General features: G+C 42.6%; 1 long non-coding RNA gene across 1 annotated transcript; it reads left to right on the forward strand.

Annotated features, from left to right (window-relative positions):
• The first annotated feature begins 8,011 nt into the window (after positions 1-8,011).
• Positions 8,012-11,121, forward strand: LOC119001686 (uncharacterized). The gene is made up of 3 exons (XR_005069616.1): positions 8,012-8,176; positions 8,812-8,909; positions 11,096-11,121. It is a non-coding gene; the product is annotated as an uncharacterized LOC119001686 (long non-coding RNA).
• The last annotated feature ends 1,439 nt before the right edge of the window (positions 11,122-12,560 follow it).

Here is a 12,560-nt window from a genome sequence, read left to right on the forward strand (position 1 = left end):
GTTCTGCACTCTTTCTCAGTGAGGCAAGCCCACATGCTCTCCTACACAGAGGTCGGGGATGGGCCCAGGCATGGCTTAGGTGCCTCCCTTCACGGTGGGATGTGTGGTCTGGCAGAGGCCTCCCTGTAACCTGGGTGTAGGCAGGTATGCTGAAGTTGGTGTCTATTCCGTGGAAGGAAGGGCACAGGGAAGACTGCAGTTCAGGCCCTATTTGAAGTTACGAGTGAAGATTTCAGTCTCCAATATGTGTAAATATGCAGGAGGAATAACTCTATTCTTTGATCCATGATCATATATGTAAGAAGGAAAAGATCATACACTATCATAATGCGAAGCCATAAGCTCATAGACTAGAGGAAGTGACGACCTGGGGCATGGACAAGAAAAATCATGTTCATCTCAGTCAGAAGGTAAGAAGGAATGCAGATAAAGTGCTCCCAAGCTCTTTTCTCATGTGAATGACTACGGAGAATATAGACGTGGGCTCAGTTCAACCTCCATTATTTACCAATCAGGAACCCCTGGAACTTGCTGAACCTTAAAGTTCTCAGTCTGTAGCATGGGGATGAATAGGTGATGTAAACTATGTAGAGTTCAGTGCTTGACACAGTGTAGATACTCCATAAATGATTCTGTTGTCTTCTTGTTTCTTCCTTCTCAAAGGGAGCAAGTGTAGAAAGGGTAGGAAGCCAAGAGTGCACTTGATCCAGCACTGAGAGAAATGGGAAAGATCTTGCTGCAAATAAAAATCCAAAATAATAGCCTGGTTTTGGCACACCTTCCAGGTGACTCACCTTCAACCACACCATGATTCTTGGAATTTGGAAAGAAAGAGATCAGCATCAATATGGTGTTTGTGTCTCCATGTAGGCAGAACCATCCGTTCCCAGCATCTCTATCCCCAAATTCAGCTTCCCCTTTATCATCAATTTTTTGCCACCTATGACCATATAGTTTGCTTATTTTAATTTTCTTTTGTGGTTGTGTGGTTCACTTTTAAATAATTATTTTTAAAATTGAGGAAAATAATAAACTTATACACAAGGAGGAAACTCTGGATAAAATCAGGAAGAGATGGGACTAGAAAAGTTTTCAAGATTCTTGAGGCAGTTTTTGGAATATTTCAGAGATGAAGTAGGCATTTGTTAACAGGAGACAAGAAGGTAAATTGGATGACCCCTCCAAATCTCTTCTGATATAAGGGTCATGTGATTCACTGGACTCATTATCATCATTGTCATCACCACCATTATTGTCATTATTGACTCAGAATACAAGTGAGGCAAAAACAGGTGATGTTCTAATTCCAGGCCTCACTGTCTCTTTCTCATTGCCTGTCTGAATGGTTGTTCTTATTCACCACCTGCCATGTATTCAGAGTTCAAAATAACTTGAAGTAAAATGATATCCTGACAAAGCTCTGGACCAGGTGAGCTTCAGTGAAAATGTATGTATGTTCAGTAAGAAGAAGCAATTTAATTAGGAAGAGCAACACCCTGCCAAGAACAATCACAATATAATCTCAAGTGAAAGATACTTCACATAACCTAAGAGCTGGAAGGGAATTTTTAGGTTATTTAATCCAGCCTCCTACCTGAAAAAGAATTATATCTATAAGTAGATACAGATACAGTCAGAAAGATGGATGAATAAGTGGGTGGGTGAGTGGATGATGAGCAGGTAGATGGGTGGATCAATGCGTGGATGGATGGATGGATAGATAGGTGATGAGTGGATAGAAGGATGGATGGATGCAAAAGAGGAGGGAAAAGGTAGGGATTGAGTACTTTTAGTGCCCAAGAGCACAGGCAGAAGAGTCAAGATGCCAGGCTCCCTATATCTCAGTTTACTTTTCAGTTTAATTCTTTTCGATTCCTTTAATTTCCTGTGTTGTGTGCTACCCTACAGTTATTTGGTTTAAAAATGGTGTAAAAAAATGAAACCTAACAGGATAAATCCTGTAGAGGAAATAGTCATATTATCTATTGCAGTTGTTATGAGAATAAAATCAAATAATATAATATATGAAACACATAAAATTTATCAATAAATGAAATCTATTAATATTATTATTGTAGTTATATGTAATTAAGATGCCAAGTATTGTAGATATATGTAATTAAGATCCCCCTTGAGAACTAAATTTTTCTTAGCCTACAACCAAATTCCTCAGCCTGAAATAGTCAAAAGCCCTCCTCCAATTTTCAGAAACTTCATCCAACCTCCTCACAGCCCTCTTGTTTTCTTTCTCCATCCATGTGTTCTGCTTTGGGGTCTCACCACACCTGTTCACCCCACATTACCCTTACGGTCCTTACTCCCATCAGGCCAGACTCAAAGCCCAAGCCTTTAATTTTTTCCATGGAAAATCAAGTTACTTTAAGCATCCTGTTGTTTTGAGTTTTTAAGTGAAGACTGATGTGAGATGCCGAGGGACTGAACACAAGGTACACAGCCTTCTATCAGCTCTCATGTCACCCTTCCTTTCCTATCTTTTCCCCTCCTGGTGTGTTACTGCACACCCAGGAAGCTCTCACTTCTACCCATATTCAAGGGCCCCAAGAGACTTTTCAAAAAATGTCTCATCTGCGATGTGAGTGGCTCACTGAAATAAGCTCAGCAGACAACAGTGGGGAGGATACAACTCAAGATGACTCATGGCATTGGCATCTACACCTCCACTTCACACAAACTCATACCAACTCCACCACACTCTCCCCAACAAGTTCGGCAGGGCTTCCTCTGGATCGCTCCCTCTCTGTACAGTTGTTTGGATATGCAAAGAGGTGTAGTCTCCTCTCCCAGCAACCCCTCCACCCCAACTGTTCAGGTGAGTGCTCCTCTGTGTTAGTCTAGGTCCCAGGTAGGTCTTGTGGGCTGAGGAGATATCATTTAATGGAAGTTAGTTCAAATGTGGCATCATTATCATTTCAGGGTGACTTGAAATCAGGCACAATTCTAGCCCCAATCTTCTGCCATCCTGCTTCCACCTTGAGAGGCAGAGACCACCCTGTGACATGAACTTTACCCACCCCTAGAAAAGTACACCCTGCCCTGAGCAGCCAGCCTCCAGGCAGAAGAGTTTGGGTGATGACCAAGGTTTTGCTGTTGTTTTATTTTCTTCTGCGTGAGACTGAAATTGTGGTTTTTAATAAATATATATTTGGTCTTCATCCCCAATTCTGGTTCAGAGATTTTAAAACCTTTGGAATTTCCTGTGAGTCAAAAGGTAAAGGTGTGTTTTGTTATGCCATTGAGTGACTTTTGAAAATCCCCAAGATGACCTAAGGATGAGAGCTGATCACCTGGTAACTTTTAGTCCTACCCACCCACCCACCCACTCCTCTTCTAGGGAAAGTGGAGGGCCTGGAGATTGAGCTTAATTGTCAATGGCCAATGATTTAATCAGTCATGACTATTCAATAAAGCCTCCATAAAAACCCCAGAGGACAGAATTCAGAAAGCTTCCAGGTTAGCAAACCAGTGCATTCCCAGCCCCAAGCTCTGCAGGAACAGAGCTCCTTTGTTCCAGAACTCACTCTATGTATCTGTTCATCTGGATATCAATTAGTACCCTTTAATATATTTTGTAATAAACCAGTAATCCAGTGAGTAACCTTGTTGTCTGAGTTCTTCAACCTGTTCTCGCAAATTAATCAACCCCAATGAGGGTGTCATGGGAAGCTCTGATTTACAGTCAGAAGCACAGGTAACCCCTGAACTTGCAATGGGCATCTGAAGAGAGGGGAGGGCAGTTTTGTGGGACTGGTACCTGCACTGGTGGGATCTGATCCTATCTCCAGGTACATAGTGTCAGAATTGAATTGAAATACAAGACACCCAGCTGGTATCGAGACTTGCATGGTGTACAGGGAACTCCATGCACACTGGAGTTGAATGGAGAATCTACTCTCCATGCTGCTGCCCTCTCATTTCCTGACCTATGTGCCCAGAAGACCAGGGAAGAATTCACAGCTTTAGACATTTCTCTTCAGACCTCCCCTCCATGCTTTATGCCTCAGCTGCCTACTCCATCTCTGCTTCATATTCAACATGTCTAAACACAGACCCATGTAGGGGGCCCCCCATATCTAACCCTTTTACAGTGTTCTGCATCTCAGCAGGCAACACTAACAACATTCACCCAGCGGGTAAAGCCAGAAACCAAAATACCATCCCTGATACTGTCCTCAATTACAAATTTGTAATCAATTATGAATCATAGCAATGTCACCTCCAAACATCATTCATATGTTCTTTCTTCTTTTTTTTTGCTACCACCACAGCAGCATCGGTGCCCCAGTTGCCTCTCTCCTGAACCATAATATCAGCTAAGTGTTCTCTTTACATCTACCAGCAACCAGAATGATCTTTTCATGGGTAGCACACCACCTTTCATGGAAGGCCCTAAGAAAATATACATGTATCAGCACATTTGTGCAAAAAGAAATACAAGAATGGTAAACCAAAATCTAACGTGACTGATTAACCACAGAGGGTGGGAGGAAGAACTGGAAGGAAAATGGGAATGGAAACAGCATAGAAGGTGGGGGAGGAAGCCATTTCTCTGAATATATGTTTTTGAATAGTTCAGATTTTAGAGTCTGGTAATGTTTTGCATATCCATAGAATTAATATGTGAATAATAAATAAATAACAATCAGGATGTGTGTGTGTTTGTGTGTGTGTGTGTGTGAAGAGGGGTGTGCATGTGTTTAGAGGAGGTTGGAGAATCCATAATGGAAGTGAAAACAGTAAAGAAAAACCTAATTGAATTATTTTTTTAAATGAATGAGATAACTGCACTGAGAGGAGTGGGGAAAGAAAAGAACTAACCTAAGTAACTTTGAAAAAAATATGTATTTTTGCTGTAGGCTGTCAAAGGCCAAAGACAGGTTCTAGTCATTGAATGTGTTTTTCACATCTGTTGGTTAGCATTCTGATTTTACTTTACATGCACTACTAGATTGAACAAATAAATAACTATACTATAGATGAAAGAGCCAGGTTTCTCACTGGTGAAGAAGGGAAATAAACACTTGATGGCTATGCAAATACACTGTTTCTCGCCATACTGTCTTCCACTCATCTTAGTATCCATGAATGATTCTGGCCCGAAATCATGATCACTGTGGTCCTTCCCAGGTTGATTGTTCTACTTCCATCATTTCTCCTAAATTTATTGTTTGGAATTCCAGTGTAATGAAGAACTGTTTCCTAACCCCCATTTAATTATTTGTTCAATTATCTATTCATATCAATATGCAATAATGTAGGTTTATTTTATTCTGTCAGTGAAGAGTCCATGACTATCCTTCATTTTGTTGCTCAACTTATTCTCCATTTGGCCCTTGAGAGACCCGTTACATTGGCTCTTTTGATGTGCCCCCACCATTTTGTGAGTACTTTCAAAATTTTTGTCATGTAAACTACTTTTGGCTCACCTTGTCCTTTCTCTGTTCATACCCTGGAATTATGCAAGGACCTCCGGATCCCCTTTTTTGGAAAATAGTAGCTAGAAATCAAGATTTGGGTGTTAGATGTGCTCTTTGAGACTTGGATATCATTTCTTCTAGGCCTTCTCAGCAGACAGAGCTAGGAAATAGATATATGAATAGACACACACATGCACACACATCTATATCTTTGCCTATATTCATCTGCTTACCTATATATTAAAAGTCATGAGTTCATACTGTACCTCCAATTCTATTCCAATACCACAGTGCTTATTCTAGTCTTTCTCATTTTCTTATTTATTTTTAATAAATGTCAAAAAGGACAAAAGAGACAAAGGAAACAAAGGAAAGGGTCTCTCAAGAGCCAAAAAGGAAATAAGTTAGGTAACAAAATAAAGGATAGTCGTGAAGAATAACCCATAGAATAAAATAAACATACACAATTTCATATTGATATAAAGAAATAATTGAATAAATAATGAAATGGGAGTTAAGGAACAGTTCTTCATTACAGTAGAATTCTAAACAATAAATGTAGAAGTAATTATGGAAGTTGAAAAATTACAATTTGGCAAATGACACAGTAATAATTGTGTCAGTTAAGAATCCTTAATAGACGCTAAAATTAGTGGAAGGAAGTATGATAAGAAATAGGGTATTTTCAATAGTCTCAAAGTATCTTCCTGAAAATACTCACTGAAAAGAAACAAATAGTATCTTTGGAATGAAAAAAACTGGCCAACACAAGTTCAACAAGTGATTAAAGTTAACATTACCAATTATGACACATATTGACATCATGCATCTCTTATTACACTCACTGAGAAGGACACAATATCAAAGCTGTGGTGTGTACAACCTGAATTTAAAAAGAAGAAACATCAGAGAAACAGAAATTGAAAGACCTTTTACAAAATAATTGGTCGGTACTCTTCAAAAGTACTATGGTCTTGAAAGATAAAGATTGAAGAAAAATCACACATTGGAAGAGACAAGAGACATGGCAAATAAATGCAATATGGGATCTTAGGTTGGATCTTGCCCCAGAAAAGGATATCCCAATTTGGTTTTATTAAATGTACTATGTAAGATGTTAACATTTGGGGGGCATGGGTAAAGAGTATGTGGGAACTCTGTACTATTTTTTCAATTTTTTAAAGTCCAAAATTATCTAAAAATAAAAAATTTTAAGAAAAAAAAATTTTTCAAAATAGAAAACTGAAGTAATCACGACCTGGGGTTTCCCCACTGCTCTTAGGATACAGACCAAAATCTTAAACATGGACTCCAGCCATTTCAAGCTCCATCACAAACAACCCCAGTCCGTCCTCCAGCCTCCCTGTACCCTCTCTAAGCTTCAGTCACTCCTCCAGTTCACGGAACTTGTCACTCTCTTTCCTAAAGAGCATTTGCTCACACCTATTACTTTAATGTCTGCTAAGTTCCACAACACCAAAGACCACATCTCCTTTGGGTCATCACTTTATGCCCTGCACATTGTGTAGCTCCCAGCATGCAGTAAGCACTCAATGAATGTTTGTTAATTAAATGAAGGAATTAATGATGAAATCAAGTGCAGGATGCCACAAAGGCTCATCATTCCTACAGCTCAAACAAAAAGTGAGACAAGTCCTATCCATCAAGTCTCAAGTGCATCTTTTTAATTTTTTCAAATGTGGCCCATTCATATTGGGACCTGGTGTTAGATAACCAGGTGGCCCTAGGGGTCCTCTTGGTAATTAGGTTTGACAAGCAAATGTGTGGACATTATCTCCACCCAGGGCCTTGAATTATACTGGGGAACCTTCTAAACAGAGAGGGAGAACCTCATCCCAACTCCCAACCATGCTGATGTGCCTTGAAAGGCAACAGAGAACAGATTAAGGGTGCAGACTCTGGAGGGCTGGCCTGGGACTCATCTTGAGAATTGTAATGCCAGGTAACATTTCCTGCAGTTATTACTTACAAGACCTACAGAGGTAGGCACTTTGTCTGCATTATCCAGTTTAGCCCTCACAACAACTCTAGTGTTATTACCATTTGGTAGAAGAAGCAACTGAGGCATAAAGAAGACCAAAGACTTGTCCTAAGTTCCACAGCTAACAACTGGGGTCAAGTCTTCAACTCTGTTCTACAAACTTTCTAAAATTGTTCTTAGAAAGAATTGAGCCAGAAGAATCCTTTGTCCTGGAGGAAGGCAACTGTGTGGCAGCTCACCCAGTCATTGCTGGACAGAGACTTAAGCAGATGCATCACACCAGCCTCTCCCAGGTTTCCTCTGGCCCAGAACTGGGCCAGCTTCCTCCTGCTGCACCATCGCATTCAGAGCCACCGACCGAAACTGGAGGCTGTGAGTGGCCTTCCACCTCTGGAGGGAGGGTCCAGGCAGAAAGGCAACAATGAGCCAATGTTTAGCTCAGGAGACAAAAGGCCCTTTGATAGGACCCTGGCCTTAGTAACCTCTTCCTTCTGCAAACAAGTTTGGGTTCCATTCAGGGAAAACAGGAGCAGAAAGCAGCATTAGTGAAGAACTCCTTATCCTTCAGATGTGGACCCTGGACTGCATATCAAGCTTCTATTGCTCCCCTCTGATAAGGCCCTCCTCACACCCAGGAATGTTGCACCTGCCCCAAGAGAGATAAGGGGGCCAGGTAACCATGTGTAGAGAGAACAAGGACTTGTATCCACACTACTCCGGAACTAACACCTGTTCTCAGGTTAGAGTCCCTAAGCCAACATTTCTAGAGGCCCATCTTCCTCTGTGATATGCCAGTTTCTTGCTTAATCTCAGTTATTTCAGCTGATCAGCTTTCCAATGCAGAACCTAATAAAGAAAACTCAGCCCTGGCTGGTGTAGCTCAGTGGATTGAGCACGGGCCTGCAAACCAAATGATCTTGGTTCGATTCCCCGTCAGGGCACATGCCTGGGTTGCAGGCCAGTTCCCAGCAGGGGCCAGTTCCCAGCAGGGGATGCACCAGAAGCAACCATACATTGTTATTTCTCTCCTTCTCTCCCTTCCTTCTCTTCTAAAAGATAAATAAATAAAATTTTTAAAAAAAGAAAACTCAGTGCTTGTGGCTCTGCAGGGAAACAGAGGTACTGAGCAAGCACAACAGGCTGGAGAGGTGGGCACAGTGTGCTGTGGAGACAGGACTTGAGGGGCCATCCACCCAGGGACAAGTCTAGGAAGGGACAGGTTGAGGAGGGGAGCTGAGAAAGCCTCCAGGGCCAGCCCCTGGGGGTGGTGCCTGCTCGGCCCAACTACACTATTCTAGAATCTTCCTCCTTGGTACACTCTTTCCAATCCCTCCACAAACTGCAGAATGATCTTTCTTTTCTCACTACCCCCAGAAGACATTTCTTAGGGTAAACGGAAGACCTTCTCCAGGACTGGACCATTCTACCACAGGACTGCATTGTAAAAGAACATCCTTCAGAGCACCATTAATGTAGTTCTATTGCCCCCTAACTTGGATAAGGAGAACAGAATGTTTATAGAGCTTTAGAGGAAGGGTCAGGCAAAGTTCATCTGGTTTCAGGAATAGTTGATCAAGAATGATTCTTGGAAGAAGGAGGACGTGTGACCACAGATTACAACTATTAATTGGGCCATTTGGATTTTTAAAAAACTTTTATTAGTACTTTTTTACGCTAAATTTATTCCTGGGTCATATTTTTGTTTTTTCAGTCTATTCCAGGATATCTTTTTTTTTTCCTGTGCAGCCTCCTCTTCTGGGTTAGTAACAATCTGCTCTTTTTCAGTGAGATCATCTCAGTGTGGCAGAGAGAGCTCATGTGCAGGTTAATTCACCCATGAGCTCTGTAACTTCTGTGCCACATCTTGGGAGCTTTGTTCCCCTGAATGTGCTTAATCACCAAAGAATCTATATCTAAACCCCTAAGTTCAGCATTACTCTCTGCATTTTCAAGCATGTACAGCAAATATTCAGCACTCTATTTGGGCTACCAGCTCTGTGTCCAGCCCCACTGTTTGGCTTGGACATACCTACCAACTCTATCTACCATTGTCATGACAGAATGGCACACATTGCTTCTGTAAAGTGACACCATTAAGATGCTTGGTAGCTTTTCAGATATGCATACCCTTGATGGTCTGGACAGTTTTGTGGCTGTTCTTAAAGTGAACACCAAGATTTGGACCTCTTGATTTGCATAAATTTATGGGGTTTTCTGGGTCAGGTGAATAGCAAACCACTTTCAGAGGTCACATCTGTCTGTTTTCAGGAAGAGGAAGACCATTTGAATCTTGTCAAGAAGGGTAGGAGGAACAGCTAGGGTGTTATGACATTGTAATTTACAGTAAGAAATTTACATAAAATTTCTATATGGCCTTCCGCCTGTCTCTGGCACAGAGCTCTCAAAGCCCTTGGAATTTCCTAAGTGATAGAGAGTGATTAAGGTGTCCTTGTCATGCTAAAGGAGTGGCTTTTAGAACACCTCTAGATCACCTAAGTGTGGGGGCTGGTTGCAAGGTGACCCTACCAAGTGCTAGAAGGGTTGGAACTTTGAGTCCCACCTCGGTGACTTCCAGGAGGGAAGAGGGACTGGAGGATGAACCAATAACCAATGTCCAATGAATTATTAATTAATCATTTCTATGTAATGAAGTTGCCCCTAAGAGAAAAACAAATCACACAAGGACAGGATTTTGAAAGCTTCCTGTTGGTGAACACGTGGAGGTGCAAGGAGAGGCACATGCCTGTAGAGGGCATAAGAGCTCTGTGCCCTTTCCCACATACCTTGCGCAATGCATCACCTCCATCTGGCAGTTCCTGGGTCACATAACTTTTATAATAAATTGGTAATCTAGTAATTAACAGGTGTCTCTGTGTTCTGTGAGCTGCTCTAGCAAATTAATCAAACCCCTAAAGACAGGGTCATGGGAGCATGCAGCCTCTAGCCAATTGTTCAGAGCACAGGTGACAACTTGGGCTTGGGACTGGCATCTGAGGAGGGTGGGGCAGACAGTCTTGCAGGACTGAGCACTTAATCTGTGGAATCTGATGCTATCTCCAGATAGATAATGTCAGAATTAAGTTAGCTTGAAACACCCAGCTGGTACCGGAGAATTGCTTGCTGGTGTGGGTCTGCCACTGCCCCTCAACACATACAAATTGGAATTAAATGCAGAAAAACAGGGCCAAAGTCACGTGTGTGCAAGAGGGTTTGGAAGAGTAGCTGCTGGGAGCAGACATGAGAAGGCCCAACATAGGAAACTCTCAGTCCACTCAAGATGAAGTAGTACACAGACAAATCAATGTGCCCCCCTCTCTGCCCCTTTAGGATCATTGCTAGTCCCTTTTCTTTGCTCCAGCCCTGCCCTGTGTCCAGCCTCTCTGGGTACAGAGGAACCAGGGCTCAGCCAGACCTGGTACTTTGGTCTGGGCAGTGGAAGAGGGGCCCTGAGACCTGGACTTTGGGGAGGAGAGAGAAAGGAGAAGAACTAGCTGAACTAGAAGGAAAGATTCCTGTCCAGGCTGAGGAGGAAAGGAAATGGGAGAGCATATGTGGTGAGCTGTGATGAAATAAGAAGGGGCCTCAAAAGGTTGGGTGCTCCCCCAACAAGAGCCAGACAGAATTGAGTGCTGCTTCGTTTTCTCCATGCATCCTGTAGGATTTAAAGAAGGCAGGCTGCTGCCTGGCCCCATTTTGTAGGGTTTTGCATGAGAAGGGGCCACGTTACCTAATCAAGGTTTGTCTGACCAATGCTTCAAGGCCAATATTCAAAACACCAGGTTCCAAGTAAGGAAAGGTTTATTGATTTAGAAGTCACCAGCTCAAGAAGATGGGGTGAAGGGGCTTAAAGCTTCTACAAATCCATCTTAAGAGACCCTGGAATTCAAGCTTCTTCCAGGTCAAGGGAAGGGAGAATGGCAGGGCAAGAGGTTTGTGACATCCAGGCACCAACTGGGATCCAAGGAAGAGCCTGAAATCTCTGAATCTTTTTGTTCCCTACCCATTGTCTCCTGCTGATCTGCATCAGTGTTGAGGCTTCTGCAGATCTTTACCAAAAGCTCAAGCCTTGGGCAGAATTCTTCTAATAATTAGCAAATCTAAAGCAGGAGTTTCTTGCCTGAAAGCTGTGGGAGAAATGCAGGCTAGAATTAAGATAGAGTCAGGGAGAGCAAGCATTTCATTCTGTTACAGGCATGGTAAGTAGCCCAAAGGAGAATATAATCTGATGGGGAAAAGAGAAGAACGGCAGTAGACAGATTGGGCTGAGTGCTTGCACAGCCTGGAAGATTCCAGACACAAGATGGTGAGCCTGAGGCTGGGGCTGCCTACAGGTAGGATGGCCTCACCAATGGCTGAGAGGGCCCAAAGGTCCTTGATGATGACTCAGCATTCTCTTGTTCCAGTTCCAACTCTCCAGGCTGCTCTCAGCCATTGGACAAAGTATCCTCCAGAGGCTTACAGGTATGAAACACACAGGAGGGGTAAAAAAAGGCAGATCCCAACAGAGTCAGCAGCCCCAGCCCCTCACTTAGTCCTGTACTGGTCTGCTGGAGTGACCACCACACCCACATGCCTGGTCTTGGCCAGGTATAGACTACACACATTTCCTCCTTGGCTTAGGGGGGTTAAACCTGCAATTATTGTCAAAGAATTTTATAGAACACTATAAAAAAGACAAAACCCCTAAATCAGAAAATGCAAAAGCCATGAGATAGAAGAGTCTGTGGAGTTCAGATTCCTTACTCAAGTCCAGCCACCAACTACCTGGGCTGGCAGCAGTCTTAGTTCTGTGGCTTCATTACAGAAAACTGGAGGACCCAGGTTCCACTCTTCTCCATCCCTTGAGCTCCTAGCATGCTGCCGGGCATCCTACAGGAAGGTAGTAAATGTGTTATGTTGGATAAATAAATGAATGGATTCCCAGAATACACAGGCAAAGAGTGGCTCACTCAAAGGTCACTTGTCCAAACACCTGGTTGTCCTCCTTATCCCACAGAGAACCCATTCTCTCCCTAACCCCTGCCTTAGGGAGCAGAGAATAACCCAAATGAAGTGATCACACAAAATTGGGCAAACATGGTTTCAAAAAGTCAAGGGTTTAGAATGCTCCCCTAAAGTGGGTT

Source organism: Sturnira hondurensis, unplaced genomic scaffold (genome assembly GCF_014824575.4).
Source record: "Sturnira hondurensis isolate 20B ecotype Veracruz unplaced genomic scaffold, ASM1482457v3 Scaffold0017082, whole genome shotgun sequence".
NCBI lineage: Eukaryota > Metazoa > Chordata > Mammalia > Chiroptera > Phyllostomidae > Sturnira > Sturnira hondurensis.